Source organism: Calliopsis andreniformis, chromosome 3 (genome assembly GCF_051401765.1).
Source record: "Calliopsis andreniformis isolate RMS-2024a chromosome 3, iyCalAndr_principal, whole genome shotgun sequence".
Lineage (NCBI taxonomy): Eukaryota > Metazoa > Arthropoda > Insecta > Hymenoptera > Andrenidae > Calliopsis > Calliopsis andreniformis.
In genome coordinates, this window is record NC_135064.1 from 6,475,036 (window position 1) to 6,489,926 (window position 14,891).

General features: G+C 35.5%; 1 protein-coding gene across 3 annotated transcripts in view; it reads right to left on the reverse strand.

Annotated features, from left to right (window-relative positions):
* Nucleotides 1-14,207, reverse strand: part of LOC143177626 (uncharacterized) — a 28,802-nt gene extending 14,595 nt beyond the window's left edge. For all 3 annotated transcript variants that reach the window (XR_013001609.1, XM_076375685.1, XM_076375684.1), the window contains exon 1: nucleotides 14,080-14,207. The gene's annotated coding sequence lies outside the window, so the exon portion shown is untranslated. The remainder of the gene's footprint in view (nucleotides 1-14,079) is intronic.
* Nucleotides 14,208-14,891: the final 684 nt, after the last annotated feature.

A 14,891-nucleotide genomic window follows, 5' to 3' on the forward strand; every position in this document is an offset into this window, starting at 1 on the left:
GAGACTCGACTTTATTTGAGAAAACAAATATTTTCAGTTTAGTAGTGCTACCTCCTGTTAAATAAAAATTAATATACAGTTTATTCTCCTTTATAAAAAGGGAAGGGGCGGAGGACACAGCAGTCGATCAGCACTCAGTAATTAGTTAGATTACATTAGTCACCTTAACATGTACTCATTAATTAAGTTTTCCCATAATTTGGAAAAAAAGTGAAAAATTAATGAGATAATATAATCTGCATAAATGAGACTGAAGAGTTTTTACTTGATATACTGAAATAGTTTTTATTGTTTAAAATTCCTTAAACACCTTACTGCTTTCTATATCTACATTATATTACCTTGTAAATGATCCTTTTAAATATCTGACAAGAATATATCACAAGAAGAAAGTTAATTACTTTGGGTTTTATTTCTTTAGATAAATTAGTCTTAAAACGTAATTTGAAATAATAAAGTTTATTCAAAATAAGCCATTTTATTTTACGTCTATTATAGCTCCCATTTATTAACTTTAAATTAATAAGAAAAGTAATTAGATGAAATTGTTCTATAATCGCGTACCAGCGCATAATGTTCCATTTCGTTTGATTTATCATCGAGCAATCTAACGCTGTATAAAAGACTAGTGTTTTTATGGCACGTACTAAAGAAGCAGATGAGAAAAAATAGCCCTCAGCTGCGCACAGTATATTAATCGAGCACTGTCAGACGTATAAAAGAGAATTCCGCGCTGATAAAACGGTGCGACAGAGAGTTAGTGCAATATTTCATTCACGTTTCCTCTTCGAGTCGTTTAATGAGCCCGTGCTCGATAATGCGTGAATAATTCATCGTTTGACGCCTCGTTCTTCGTGCGATATCATCGCTAATTCGTAAAGCACTTTTCTGATCAGATTCCTCTGCCCCAAATCAATATTCTTTAATTTTGCAGAAGTACGTTAATAGATTCATCCTGAGAACATTCTTGGAGCTAACTTTTCTGCTTTCCCAGATCAATAGCGTTTGACTCGAGGCTATAAGATAAAAACCAAACTCGAATTAATTCACACTTATAGTATTAGTCGAGAGGAAGTTTAGACGATGATAAAAATAGAGCATTATAAGCGTGAATTAAGTGATTCTATTAAAATACTGACTAAGTTAGTATTATACTAATGTTACAAGACAAAGCTACAGTGCTTCCTCATCGAGTGCTCGGTTTTCGCGTCCTGATGAACACTCGTCGCTATGCGCCTGCTGGAAATATGCAGAGTAAGTGATATCCAATAAATGAATAGCGACCAACCGATGAATGAGTGGATCTCAAGAATGGTGCACGTCATGATGAGATATCATTATTACCCCTAGTTTCGAGTAGTCTTCGAGTAAACACTGTGTATCCCCCAATCACAGTTACGTGTAATCTGGAGGGTTCTCAAAGTGAATGGATGATATCAACATGATAAGTAAACTCGGCTTTAACTGAAATAACTCAGTTTAATTTTAACCAATGAACTTATCATAACACAGAAACCTATAGGTTTAATTAATAATTTCATGAATTTGTAAAGTAATTTTAATCTTAGATTTTATTCGTTATATTAGTGTTACTCATTTGTTCGAGGGAATTTCATGACAGAGAATGGAAGATATACTTAGTTGCTTCATATAATTTTATAATATTTCCGCTATTACTTGGACTTTGAATTTACTTCCAATTATTCAAAACTGATTAAATGCCAAACTGATGAACATCATAAAACAAAAAGCAGAAGAATAATTGTTAATTAGATAACAGAATTGTGTTTAAATTGACCTTGTATTCTTAACTAAGATGTTGTATTCTTAACTAAAATCCCCAAATTTTCCAGAATAGCTTCAAAAATAATTTTATATTTTTTCATTCTGGCTGTACAGATCTCCAATGACTAAACAGTTAATCTGTAACTACGTATTCGGGCGACAAAATCACAAATTTTGCAACAAATAATGAGAGACTGACTTTCCAAAAATTCCACTGCATATCAACCCTACTTTGACTCACGTCGGTGATACTATTACTATAGAACGATTTAAACATTGCAAGAAATATTCTTCTGTTGAGCCTAATTAGCTAAAGAAGAAAGAATGTTGGGTGATCGTCAAAAGCATACAGACAAAACCTCTTCCTTCATCAAAGTTCTCATGGCGGCAGTACACGACAAAAAATATTCATCCACCTAGCCATAACGCAAAGGTTGTTCAGCACTCAGAGCTCTGGGAACCGGAATTGTTTAAGCTATGCGGTAATTTGCGTTTCCTTCTCGACTGCATTAAGACGGTTGCTGACCGTTCGAGACATCAGCGAGGGTGGAGGTGGAGGACGAATTGAACGAAACCGAGCGGACATTTAATTGTGAAGAGAGGCGTAGGAGTAGCTAGGTGACCGATGCCGTCATCTACCGATTCCCTCGCGACAATTACGTCTCGTCGGCTAATCAGTTCAGGAGACCAGAGTGTTGAATCAATCTCTGTATGCTGGTATCGTCTTGCTGACGGATATCTCTGTTAATGCGGTGGCGATAAGTACATATTGAGTCTGGAAGACGAAAGTATCGGTTGATACAGAAATTCGAAGAATATTAGAATCGTAGGCATTGAAACTTGCGTATCCATTACGAAATGGAGAGAGAAAACTTACATGTATTGCTAAATTTTTTATGTTTTTTAAATCCTTAAGTTTTGTAAACTGATTAAATTCAGATCGAGCTATTTTCTAATAGGGAAACACATTCGATTAATGTTATCTTTCTACTTTTTTGCGTAGGTACATTTTTTGGAGAAAAGCTACTTAAGGTAGTATCAAATTTTTCAAAGTCCACGTAGTATACATAGGAGCACGTGTCCATCTGAGAGAAAACTATTGCCAGTTGCTCTCAAAAGTACTCTCAGATAGTATTCATTATCAGATATGTACTGCGTTGAGAGTAACTGAGAGTTACTGTCCAGGATGAATACTTTTATCTGAGAATACTATTCATAGCAACTTGCAATAGTTTTCTTTGAAGTAGACACGTTAATAGAAAAAATATCTATTAGAAAAAAGTCTAAGTACTTAAACTACTTTAACAATAATTAGATTTAAAGGAAACAAAAAGCATTTTATGTAGAAAGGAATGAATTTTCAAAAATATGAAAATCTGAAAATCGATTTTTTGAGTCCATTTGTCTCCTGTCTCTCTTTAAAAATTCTTGACGCAGTATTAAAATTGCGAGAAAAATTCTTCGATATCTTATACTAATTTCGAATAAAAATATGTACAGTTATCATAACGCTCATAACTTACAACATCATATAAAATTCACCTCATTTGAATCTTTGAAACAGCCATAACCTGAAGCCAGACATCAAATAAAACTTCTGTACATTTATTTGTCATCAAACATTAGTATACATTGCATTAAAGTATGGTAGATTACGGAAGATATTCTCTCATACATATTCAATATTTGATGTATGAAGCGAATGCGCACAAACGTAATCCGAGAACGGATAACGACGAAGGATCATTCATAGTATAAATAGAGTCTCAGCGTTTGACGATATTGACTATACCGTCTTTTACCGATTTGAGGCTTCTAACAATACCAACATTTACTCGATATCCTGACCTCCTAGTGTAAATGCTGTTTTGTTAGAGAAATCCACATTAGGACTCGTTCAGTTCAAAGAGCTCAAAGGATTGAAGATCATTAAGGCTTCGCAGAATCCTTGCTTCCTCGTCAACCCCTACCAACTACAGAAAACATGATGCAATTGCATGAACTTACTCGCAGAAAATGAACTTATTTTTACAAAGATCTTGAAGAACAAATTTAGCGATGGTAAATCTTCTCTCAGTGAGCTACCAATGCATAGTAAAATTCATAGTGAACCCATTCGGCAAAAAAGTCGTTGAAAGGTTTTTCAAGAAGAGACTCCCTTGTGCGTGCAAATTCTTCACGCCGGTTTCTTTTTCCCTTGCAAATGAGTGTTCTATAAATAGTCACGTGCGAACATTGCCTTTTAAGCTGAGCGAGATTCATTAAATGGTTAACCGGGCTCACGTCGTTACGGAGAACGGAAGTCGTGATCGTGATTGCGCGCGTCCAACAAACATAGATTGAAACGTCGCTTTCTGGTCTATCTCTGTACCGTGACGATTGTTTCTAATATGATGTTCTTGAGACCATCTGCTTAACGGAAAAAATGAGACAATTTTTGCTGGATGGAAAATAGTCTAAAATTAATTTGAAATTGGGAGCATGTTGCATTCTTATGAACATTTTCATGTGATAGTCCACGTGTCAGGGGTAAAAGAGAGACATCAAGGATAAATCCCAAACAATTCCAATGGAAATCTTACGAGTTAATTACAAAAAGAGAAAACACAACATGGAAATGGTCTAAGCTTGATCTCAGTGACTTCGAAGAGTGATAAATATCTGGTTCATCCTCTAGATTTGATCCATCTTATTGAACTTATGCTAGGGAATTTTTAGCGACGTAAACTAAAACAATAAAACAGATCAATACTTATTTCGTCATTTACATTTGGTCGATCCTAAAGTGCTTATATTAAAAAATTCTGCGGGAAGTAAACTAAAAAGGCAAAACGGATAAATTCCTGTTTCATTATTTATACTTGACCAATTCTAAGGAACTTACTCTGAGAGAGAAGTAGATTAAAATAGCAAAATAGCATTTTTTTCAGAAATGGATATTCAGAGAAAGATTTTTCTTTGGCTACTGTATCTGGGTGGTGTCCTCTGTGCGACTAGTTTCTTACATCATCGAGAACAGGTTACTGATTACGTCATAATCCGCTCTGTATACCTTGAAATCTATCCTCGTCTGTGATGCTACTTTAATCGAACGTATTCCATGAATTCCTTGACCGAATAAAGACACATATACTACTTAGGAATATCCATCACGTTTAAAGTCTCAAGCTACCATTTGATTTTTATTTTTTCAACAATCCTTGCAAATTCTTTTACGGAAAATTTAAAATGCTTAAAACACCTAGATGAACTTAAGTTTTACATACTTCTTGCGTTCGCTCTTCTGAACGTGAAATCATTAGAATTTCCTGCTAAAATCAAGTTTCTTCGTCCGTGCCTCGAGAAACCATGCGACACTAAAGTTTCTCCACCTTGGTACACTTCTAATTAGGAGAAAAAGAGAAACGGAGATTTTTCTCCTTAATTAGTGTAAAATGTGAAAACAAAACGAAAAATTTATATTCGTCGCTGCTATTTTGGAGAATTGATTACATGAACGGAGAGTGATGATGGAAAAATTGTAGGTAACTTTTATGATGACTTGATCTCACTCCAAAAATCCCTAGAGTTAATGTGTATGGAAACGTACTAGGGCCTTCCTGTTCCACGATTTCATTAACCCAATTCTATGAGCTGTAGTTGTCGTGTTAGGGCGATGCGTGAGCGGAAGGACATGCACGATGCTTCTCACACGAGGGCTACCCTGTTGCGTGACTCTCGAAGTCTCATTTTGTAACTTTTAAATTTGTTTCTACCATTGAAAAACTCAAATTTCGTCTGTATAGAATTATACAACAAAAATTTGTCTTTGCTACTTTAGTTTGTATCAAGTTTACATGCTCGATATATTCTTCACTAAGTATTATCCTTTTTCTTAAAGAACAATACTTGGTAGTATAAATGCAGAAAAGTATTCACATGTGTATATGACCTGCTCACAGGCAAGAGTGATTAACTCAACTTTATGAATTTTTTAAAATGTTAGTGTTATCATACTTGATTGATGCTTAACTGTTTTATATTTATTTTTAATATAAATATTTTTACTTCGTAGACTTATCTTTTTCAGTCAAATGTCGAGTGTGACTCAACATACCTACTGATACATTTATACAACGTATAAAATCGTAAACAATTAATTGAAATTAAAAGATCAAGGATGAATTGGAAAAATTCAAACTAAATTATTTTAACCAGGCTACTGAAATTGAGAAAAATAAATTGGACAAAATTTCAAACATAGAAATGACAGGTTCAGCTCTTATATTGTACGAAAATACAATGTATTTATAACAGAAAAAATCAAGGTTATTGGTAGAAATTCTATTAGTATAATAGAATACTCTAAGTAGAACGTTCGGGTATAGAAAATTACTACGTTACATATTTTAAAGAAACAATCGGTATGCTAAAATTTGAAGAGGTACACGTACAACATAAACAAAATTGCTTACGAAAAGCTAAGACACGTGATTCCCAATGGTATTAAAGCATTTTCTCTGCCTTGTTTTACGCTTAACGACATCCTAATGTTCTTGCTGTTTCTCTTGGTTGCTTTCTTGAAGCAGTCCAGCTGTGCGTACCTGAACTAGAGAATAGGCAAAGTCGCTAGCGTGTGTTTACAACCACGAGAGGCTTATCGCCTCTTCGAGCAAGCGAATTTACACTCACGAGAGCCATGAGCGAGTTAAACCTCAAATTTCCTACTGCAAACGTTGCGTCCGTCCATTTCAGCGCCACGAGCATCTAACGACTGGCTTATCCTTGAGACGAACTCCTCGACTGAAACTCGTAAGCCGAGACGAGCGACCGTTTCGCGTTCCTGCGGATCCGTTTGCAGCCAGGGACGAATCTATACCAAGCGATGACGCGTCGTGTCGTATTGGCGGTGCTTTCTTTTCAAATCGAGGCGACGGCTGCAAGGCGGAGGATCGGGTAGAGTTGCCGAGACAGATTTCAACGATCGATTCGAATTACCCGTTCGCACACGACCCAACGCCTAATTCAACCCCATTTATATCTTATCCCCTCGCCGGTTGGTTGGCTGCTTTTTCTCCCGCTCGCAACCCCTTCGAACGGTGCAAGAAGCTGCAGGGTGGGCTTTTTCGAGAGCACATTATGCAGCCAGCGTAGACACGATGTTGGACGACTAGTCTCCTGTCAGCGCTGAATCAATAGAACGGCGGTCTGATAACGTTTAGCTGCTATTTTCTAAATGAGTTGCGCCTCGCTGCGCTGGCATTCTTTCTTTCTTTTGGCGACTCGGCCGACTTCAATGACTATGCATCTGGCGTTTCTATATAGATGATAAACCAAGGACATTCACACGGGATATTTATATCTATTTGCACGAACGACGATATTGTAATACGCTTTTACATCGCAGACACGTCTTTTCCCTCGTCTGTTTAGTCGTTAAATTTAATGTAGAGTAAGGTTGTTGAGCATGGTCCAGTTGAACTATATGGTTGACAGATATTTTTAAAAAAAGGTGAAAAAATAAAAGATGGAGAATAAATGCGGATGCAATGTTGCATAGGGTACTGAGTGAAGGAAATTTGATAAAAAAAATCAAATTTCGAATTTTTATGATTCATTTATAAATATTTTAACAGATTAAAGCAATTTGAGTGTTTAGATAACTAAAATAGTAAATCGAACCATTCAGAATTCTGTTTTGAAAAATGTTCAAACTTCCTATTCTTTTTCTTTTATTTTTTATTTAATTTTAAACAATTAAAATTAGAATATTTATACAAGTTCTTAGGATCTTCTTAGGAAGAATCTAGTTCCCAAATGATTTACAAAAAATTAAAAACTTGTGTTTTTTCTATTTGGTTTACTTAAAATCTGTTTTTCGAAAATGTCTCCATTTCTGAGAGATCATAGTTGTTCAAAGAAATGATTACACATTAAAAAGTTGCAGCAAGTAAGGATATCAAATTTTATTGTAATCCTTGTATAGGATATGTCTAAATACATTTTTCACTTTCCCCCTTGCAAAAGTACATTACTTTTGTTACTATTTTAGAAACACATGATTGAAATAAAAAGACTAATCAAATAAACATTTTTTAAATTAATAGCACCCTTTAAATAAAATGGCGATATCAAATAATAAAAGTATACCTAAGTTCAATATTTTATAAGAATCTTAGAACATTTCTAGGCCAATGAAATTTCTGTTAAGTTTTAAGCACCTACAAATTTAGAATCCATGTTAGGTTCCTCGTCATTGATTTTGTTACGTCGCAAGTTGCTATTTTTACTTCAGAATTTAGTCATTACTGCCCACTCGCTAAATTGACTGCAAATTGATCAAGCCCACAAAAATGTCCATGTATTCTTGTAAGAGTTTTGTGATAATTCATGTATGCCAATTTGACTCTGTACACTTTATAGTATTATTCTCAGACATTTTAAATATTCAATTTTAGGAGAATGTTAGACCTATAACGCAGTGATGCTGCCTACTTGAAGTACAGTTATACTTGAAAATGTTACGTATACTTCCGGTGTTAACGGAACTTGAGAATTCGTTACGAAACTACACAAGCCTAAGGTTCTCTCCCTCCTTTCGGTATCTACATCGTAACAATGTCCGTCTGATTGATTTTTCGAAGTATCCCAATCTAACCGTCTCGCTGAAACACTTTAGACGTCTTTATCGTACATAATCTATAAATACGAGATCCTGGGAGAATCGCTTCAAATATTTAATTCGAACTCCATTATGAATTTTACGCTTTAACTAAATTTGCCAACGTTTTAAAATTATTCTAGATGCCCTATCGATTACGAGATACATTTTTAGACCACGTCGTTACAATTATTAAATATGTATGATTAACAATTTTCGTTTTACAAATAGTGAAGTTCAGTTCTCCTTAAGGCTAAATATGATAAACACTCACTTTACTTATTATATGGAAACAGAGCTAGAGAAAATAGATATTTGAAATACACTGGTAATTGCAAATAAATGTTTGTATTCCTTTAACTGATGCAGTACAAGAAACCCTCCTATAACGCAGTTTCCAGATAACGCAGTGCAAAAATTGCGACTTAAAACGCGATTTAATACTTTTACGGTCAAAATTAATGGGGAATTCCTCTCTTTTTCATATTATATGGTACGAATTATTGTGATTTACACTAATTGTAAGTTTCTTATAACGCGGTACAAATTAATTGCGTTATAGGAGGTTTGTCTGTATACCATAAATAAAGTTTTCCTTAAAGTAGTAGTTACGTAAGGAAAAAGTATTTGAGAAGTACATTTTTATAACAAGACATACAAATATTAATTTTGAGATTACATATTTTATTTTGAAGTATAAGGAACTAGTATTCTAAGTAAGTAGTTTAACGTTATTTTAGTATAAACGGTAATTTTGTGTGATGTACTTGTAATGTACCAACGAGCTCTTCGAAACGCAGATGACAACTTGTTTATAGGACTATTTGATATAGTCCATTCGTGCAATATATTCGTTTACTAACCTCATGACTGTCAAACCTAACCCTTTGTGGGCAAACTGGGTCCATTTTGGCTACAGCGAATTCTAAGTTTTTTGTAAACTTCTTTAAAGTTTTTATTTTTTCTAATTAATTCGACAAACATTTAACTCAAGTAACAATGGTATACTAAATTAGAGATTTCAATATGTATCCCAGTATTGTTTTAGATTTCTTGAAAGCTTAGAACAGTAAAAACAAATACACGTGGACAATATGAACATACGAGTACTGTGCCCACGAAGGATTAAAGACACACAGTGAAGGACAAAAAGAAGTTTAAAAAGTAGACAAAATGAAAAAATACACTAATTTTATAAAACAAAATGATTGAATATTTATGTCATACAAAACCTGGAAACAGTCCAAAATGGAGAGATCTTATCAATGTAAGTAAAATATCTATTACAGAAGTGTATGTACATTATTACTCATATAATACAAAAATCAATTTTAAACTCTCTTCTGTCCACCATCGTATGTATAGATCTAGATAATAAAATATCTAAACAGACATAATACTGACAAAGTATTATGTATTTAAAAAGGTAACAAAGCTACATCTAAAAGATCTGTTTAATTCTGATATTAGTATTTCCGATTAACTATTTCCTATTTTCCATATAAGAACTAAAATAATAATAAATATAACTAACATATACTATTTGCTCATAATGTAAACATTAAATAAAACAGTTCTCACTATTTCCTTCCACTTATTTCAAATTTTCCCCAGCTTTTGATAAAAAGCCATTTATAAAAACCTCGTACTTCGTACATTGGCGCAACAATTCATGCAAAACCGTTTGAAAATCACAATTAAATAAGAAAAGGACAAGAAAACTGAATCGGTAACTTCGCGTACGTACATTGTACATACAGTATCAGTAACATATATCGGGGGGGATATATTGTTTATTTTCACCGGAGGCAAAAGGAGCAGAGCGCTCACTGTGTATTTACCGCGTGGATAACGGAACCTGTCTCGTTGCGCGCGCACAAACGAGGAAGCGGGACATAGAAAGCCAGACACGCTTGCGAGGAAGAGAAGGACGATGAACGGTGCAAAAGAAACGAGGAAGAACCCGTACTGTGTCGTCATCCGAACGGACGGTGAACCAGAGGATTTCTTCGATCGCAGATTACACGCTGCATCCCCCGCGCGAGGCGATGGTAAAAGTAAAACCACGTTTGCCTCGTTCTTGCGGGGCTCTTACAATGAGGGACAATGAATTTTGCTGTACCATATTCGTCGGTCGCCTACAACGGTTAACGGTAGTCGATACGAGGGGAACGTTCTGAGCTGATCTATCCAGGAAATTGCATCGCGCTGATGCTCTCCAGATTCGATATCTCGAACAGTTCGAAAAACGGAATTGGATCAAACAGGTCACGTTGGTTCCAGTTATATTAGCGAGCCTGGACAATTGCTTGGCGAGGCAGCGAAATTTCTGATATTTCTACGAAATTTTACGGAATCAGATGTAGAGGTCTCTTTGTAACAAATTTGGAATTGAAATGAAAAATAAATGTATGTTAGTTACGGAAATATAAGTTCATTTTGAAATAAAAATTTTGTTCTAAAATATGAGATTAAAGTTGGTGAAACTTCCTCTGGAAACGGCGTGTACAAATAAGAAAGGGGAACAAAGAGGGTTTAAAGAAACATTTTAAGTGTCCAGTAGCCTGAGCCTCGCTTTCAGCAGGCATAGAAAGCTTTCAAATTAAGAATTCTCTGGAAGTTAGAACGGACTCGTATAAACAGGTCTTCAGAGTTGCGAGAGTTTCAAAGAAGTTTAATAAGTTATTGTATATCGGAGGAAACTTTAATATAACCTTATTTTGATTCGATAGGGTACTTTCGAAGCACGATGCAAGCAAATGTGTTCTAGATAATTACTGAATTTTAATTTACTTTAAATAAAATATTCCTCACTAAATAACTTTACCTTAGTACATAATAAAACTGCTATAGTATGATAATTATTTAGGTGTTTCTGAAATCGTGGTATCTGAAAGGAGATTAATTCTTTGTATAAAAATTAATCAAAAAGAAAAAATAAAATTGATTTGTGTATATACGTACATTTAATTTTTCTGAAAACGAAACTCTATATAAAAGAGTTTTATTATATATATATTTGATTTATATTTACATCAGCAATCACTTCTTTTTGAGTTATGTTATGATTTCGGAAATATCTCGTACATTTATTTACAAGCTAATTTTTATACTAATGTAGTTATGGAACAAGCACTATAGACACCGTTATATATAACATACTAGCAATATAGCGGAGGGATAACAAATATGTATAGTAACGTAACTGCAACGAAGTTATTATATCAATATAGTTATACTACTTTCCCCACATTTGAAGTTATATACAATTCACATATTATAACAGAAACATTTTCTAATATTTTGATTACAGATATGTATATAGTTATGATATGATCAACGTCATGATGTAATAATTCATATTCGTTAAAAACGAAAATCGATAATCTGTAATTACGAAACGGTAATCATAAAAATTTCGTTTGCGACAGAAACTTTGATGTTTGGCTCAAGTTTTCAGAAATTCAACAATCCACCATCGCAAAGCACGACAAGAATAGAGTCGTCTACCACTCCGTAATTAATAGCGATACTATTGAGAAAAAGTTCCAAAGCGTCGCGTCGGCTAGATTTAATTAATAACCGTCGAACGTCCCCTTTAAGTCTACCTGACAGAGGAAGTATAATTTTGTCGGTAACTGCATTTTCTAAATTAATTTCCATCCGTCCTGTGTTTTCTATCCTGCCTACTTCCAACTTCCACGACGACCTCGATGGTCCTTCATCGTTCTTGTGAAGCGACCTTTCATCATTAGAACAGAATGGTACGATATGGCGGTCGATACGAAATCACAAAAGGTCAGACGGTTCCCCCTGACAAAAAGCGTTACCAGTGTTGACGAACTTTTTTAGCGTCGTTTCGCGTTACAATCGTTAACTTTGATCATCCACGACGATTTCAATCGAATGGGTTAAATTTGTTACGTGTGCATTATAGGGAATCACTTGTAGCTTTATACAGTACCACTGATTTAATGGAAAATCGATAGTTATCGAAATGAAATTATAATTACAAGGAACCACCTCTGTGGCAGCACTGCAGCTTCACAGCTTACATTAAATTCATCTACAACATCTATTATCCATGGTTTAATAATATGAAAGCTAGTTTGTTTTAACGATGTTATAATATACATATATTTTGTAATTGATGATGCGTCGATATGTTAAATATTTCTTAATTTAATACGTTTGTATAATAAAGAGAAAAACTGAGAAATTTGATACAATATTAATAAAATATTATGCACGACTTTTATAGAGTTTGCGTCATAGCGTTTTCGCGACTGAATTGGAGTCGCGAATGGTTTCAAATATCAATCGCGATATCATCTTTATTAAAAGAATGAAAACCGGTTTCCACGAATTCTATTAAGCGATACGAAACACCCTTCTCATTAACAATCACGCGAGAAACAGTTTACAAGTTGATCTATGTATGGATAAGGAGAAAAAACGCAATCAAGACCAAAAATACACTACGTATTTGTACATTCATGTTACTTGTTCATTTTCTCATATTCGTCACGCTCCTATAATTAGCAACACCAAAAACACTTAACGTATTTATGTTAACAGTTTAATCCTACGACGAACAAATGTATCTTACGCAATTCCTTAAATCTCCCGTTTTATCCAACATCGAAACTTCGAATAATTTAAATTTCCTCTATCGCGAGATTAAGAAAACAAACAATGAGTACAAAAACTGCCTACATAACAATTACATGCAGAGGACAAACGTGAAAGATGACGTACAGATGTATTCACACGATCATCATTTCACGGACGTTTAATACGGATTACTGTAAAATTATTACACATGATGCCATCTAATTTCCATTTCCACACATTCGATATTCGTACTCTCTCAATCCTGATATTTTACGAAGACGTCGAACCAACAGATTCACCAATCCAATCGACGTAATGCCTTCGCATACATACACGCGCAAGCGGAACTCGTGAAACAATCTCCGTGATGCACTACCACCACCGAAATTTCGATCGACGACAATCACCACTCTCCTCGACTGTCTCGCCTAATCGGTCCAAGACGCACGAAAGAGGTGCGCGACCAAAACATCGTAAATGGCGTGTTAGACGCATTACCGACCTTACAACCTAATCAACCTTGTTTATAAGATTTTCTAAGAAAGCTACAGAAACCACTGCGTGGTTCGAGAGAATTATCCCTAAATCGATCGAAGAGTTCCATTTCAGCGGATTATCCACCGTTTTATCGAGTTCACGGCTAGAGTGATCGGGAGAAAGATTGAGGCCGAGACTCCCGACACGCGTGGTGAAGCGAGGCACGCGTAAATCACGGGACGTCACGTTGCCTCGGTCAATTAACCGGGGTCTCTGTTGCGCGAGTAATTAAAGGGCGCGCAGAAAAACTGACCAACTGACCCAAGCGGACCGTGGCGCTCGGAGTTCAGCACACGGAGGATGTCGTCCGTTAAAAACAATTGACCACGATTCAAGACGAAAACGGGGTCACGTATGTACGTAGATCCGAGTGGAACGAGAGAATCGCGACGGTGTGGTACGCGTGTACCGAGATGCTTCGATCGGAATATCGAAAGGGTTGGTGCCTAGGCAGCCACAACTGGTGGTGGCCCACGAGAGTAATCATGAATGGTATCGCTCACCCCAGTCGCTGGATTCGTAGCGTTTTCCTTTGGCCGGTGGTCTGTAACAGGTATCCCTGGGCAGAGTCACGAAGTGTCACGAACGCGCGAAACCATACCTCTGACCGACAGTTCCAGCACCAAGTCTGGCGAGCGACTGTTGCGTCCCGGTTCGTTCACGACTCCCCTGCACGCCGGCTTGCGCTTCTCCCGCGCGCGTAAACGTCAATGCGAGTGCTCTCTACCGCCTACCCACCTTTGCAACACCTTTCGTGCATCTCCTGTAGCCCCAGGTCGCGGTGGGATTCGTTTGTAAATAAAGACGATCCCCCCTGACTGGGTTTCGTTGCGTTTTCGGCTGGGGAATCTTTTTCCGTTTAAAATATCGCATATGTGATTTGAAAAGTGATAGAAATTTTTGAGTTACGACTGTGAAGCAATTTAGTAAACGCATATTTGTTTATTGGACGAATTTTACTATCTGAACTTCAAAGTCGAAGAGTCTACTTAACAAATTTATTAAATAAATAACTATTAATTACTTCAGATAATGTGGACGAAACAGTTTATTGTAAGTAACAGGTAATGAGTTAGATAATTCTAGTTTTTAACTAATTTTATTGGTGTGTATATAGTGGTACATAATTTGTTGTTAACGTCACAAATAGTTTTTCGTTTTTTCTGAAAAACTTGCTTTTTTTAGTTGTTCCTTTAGGAATACACGCGCGACATATTTTGAAAGGTAGAATTATTTTTGATGGTATTAATATTATTTACATAGTAAACTGATGTTAATATCGATTTTGTGTGGAAGCATCTTGTTATTGAAATTT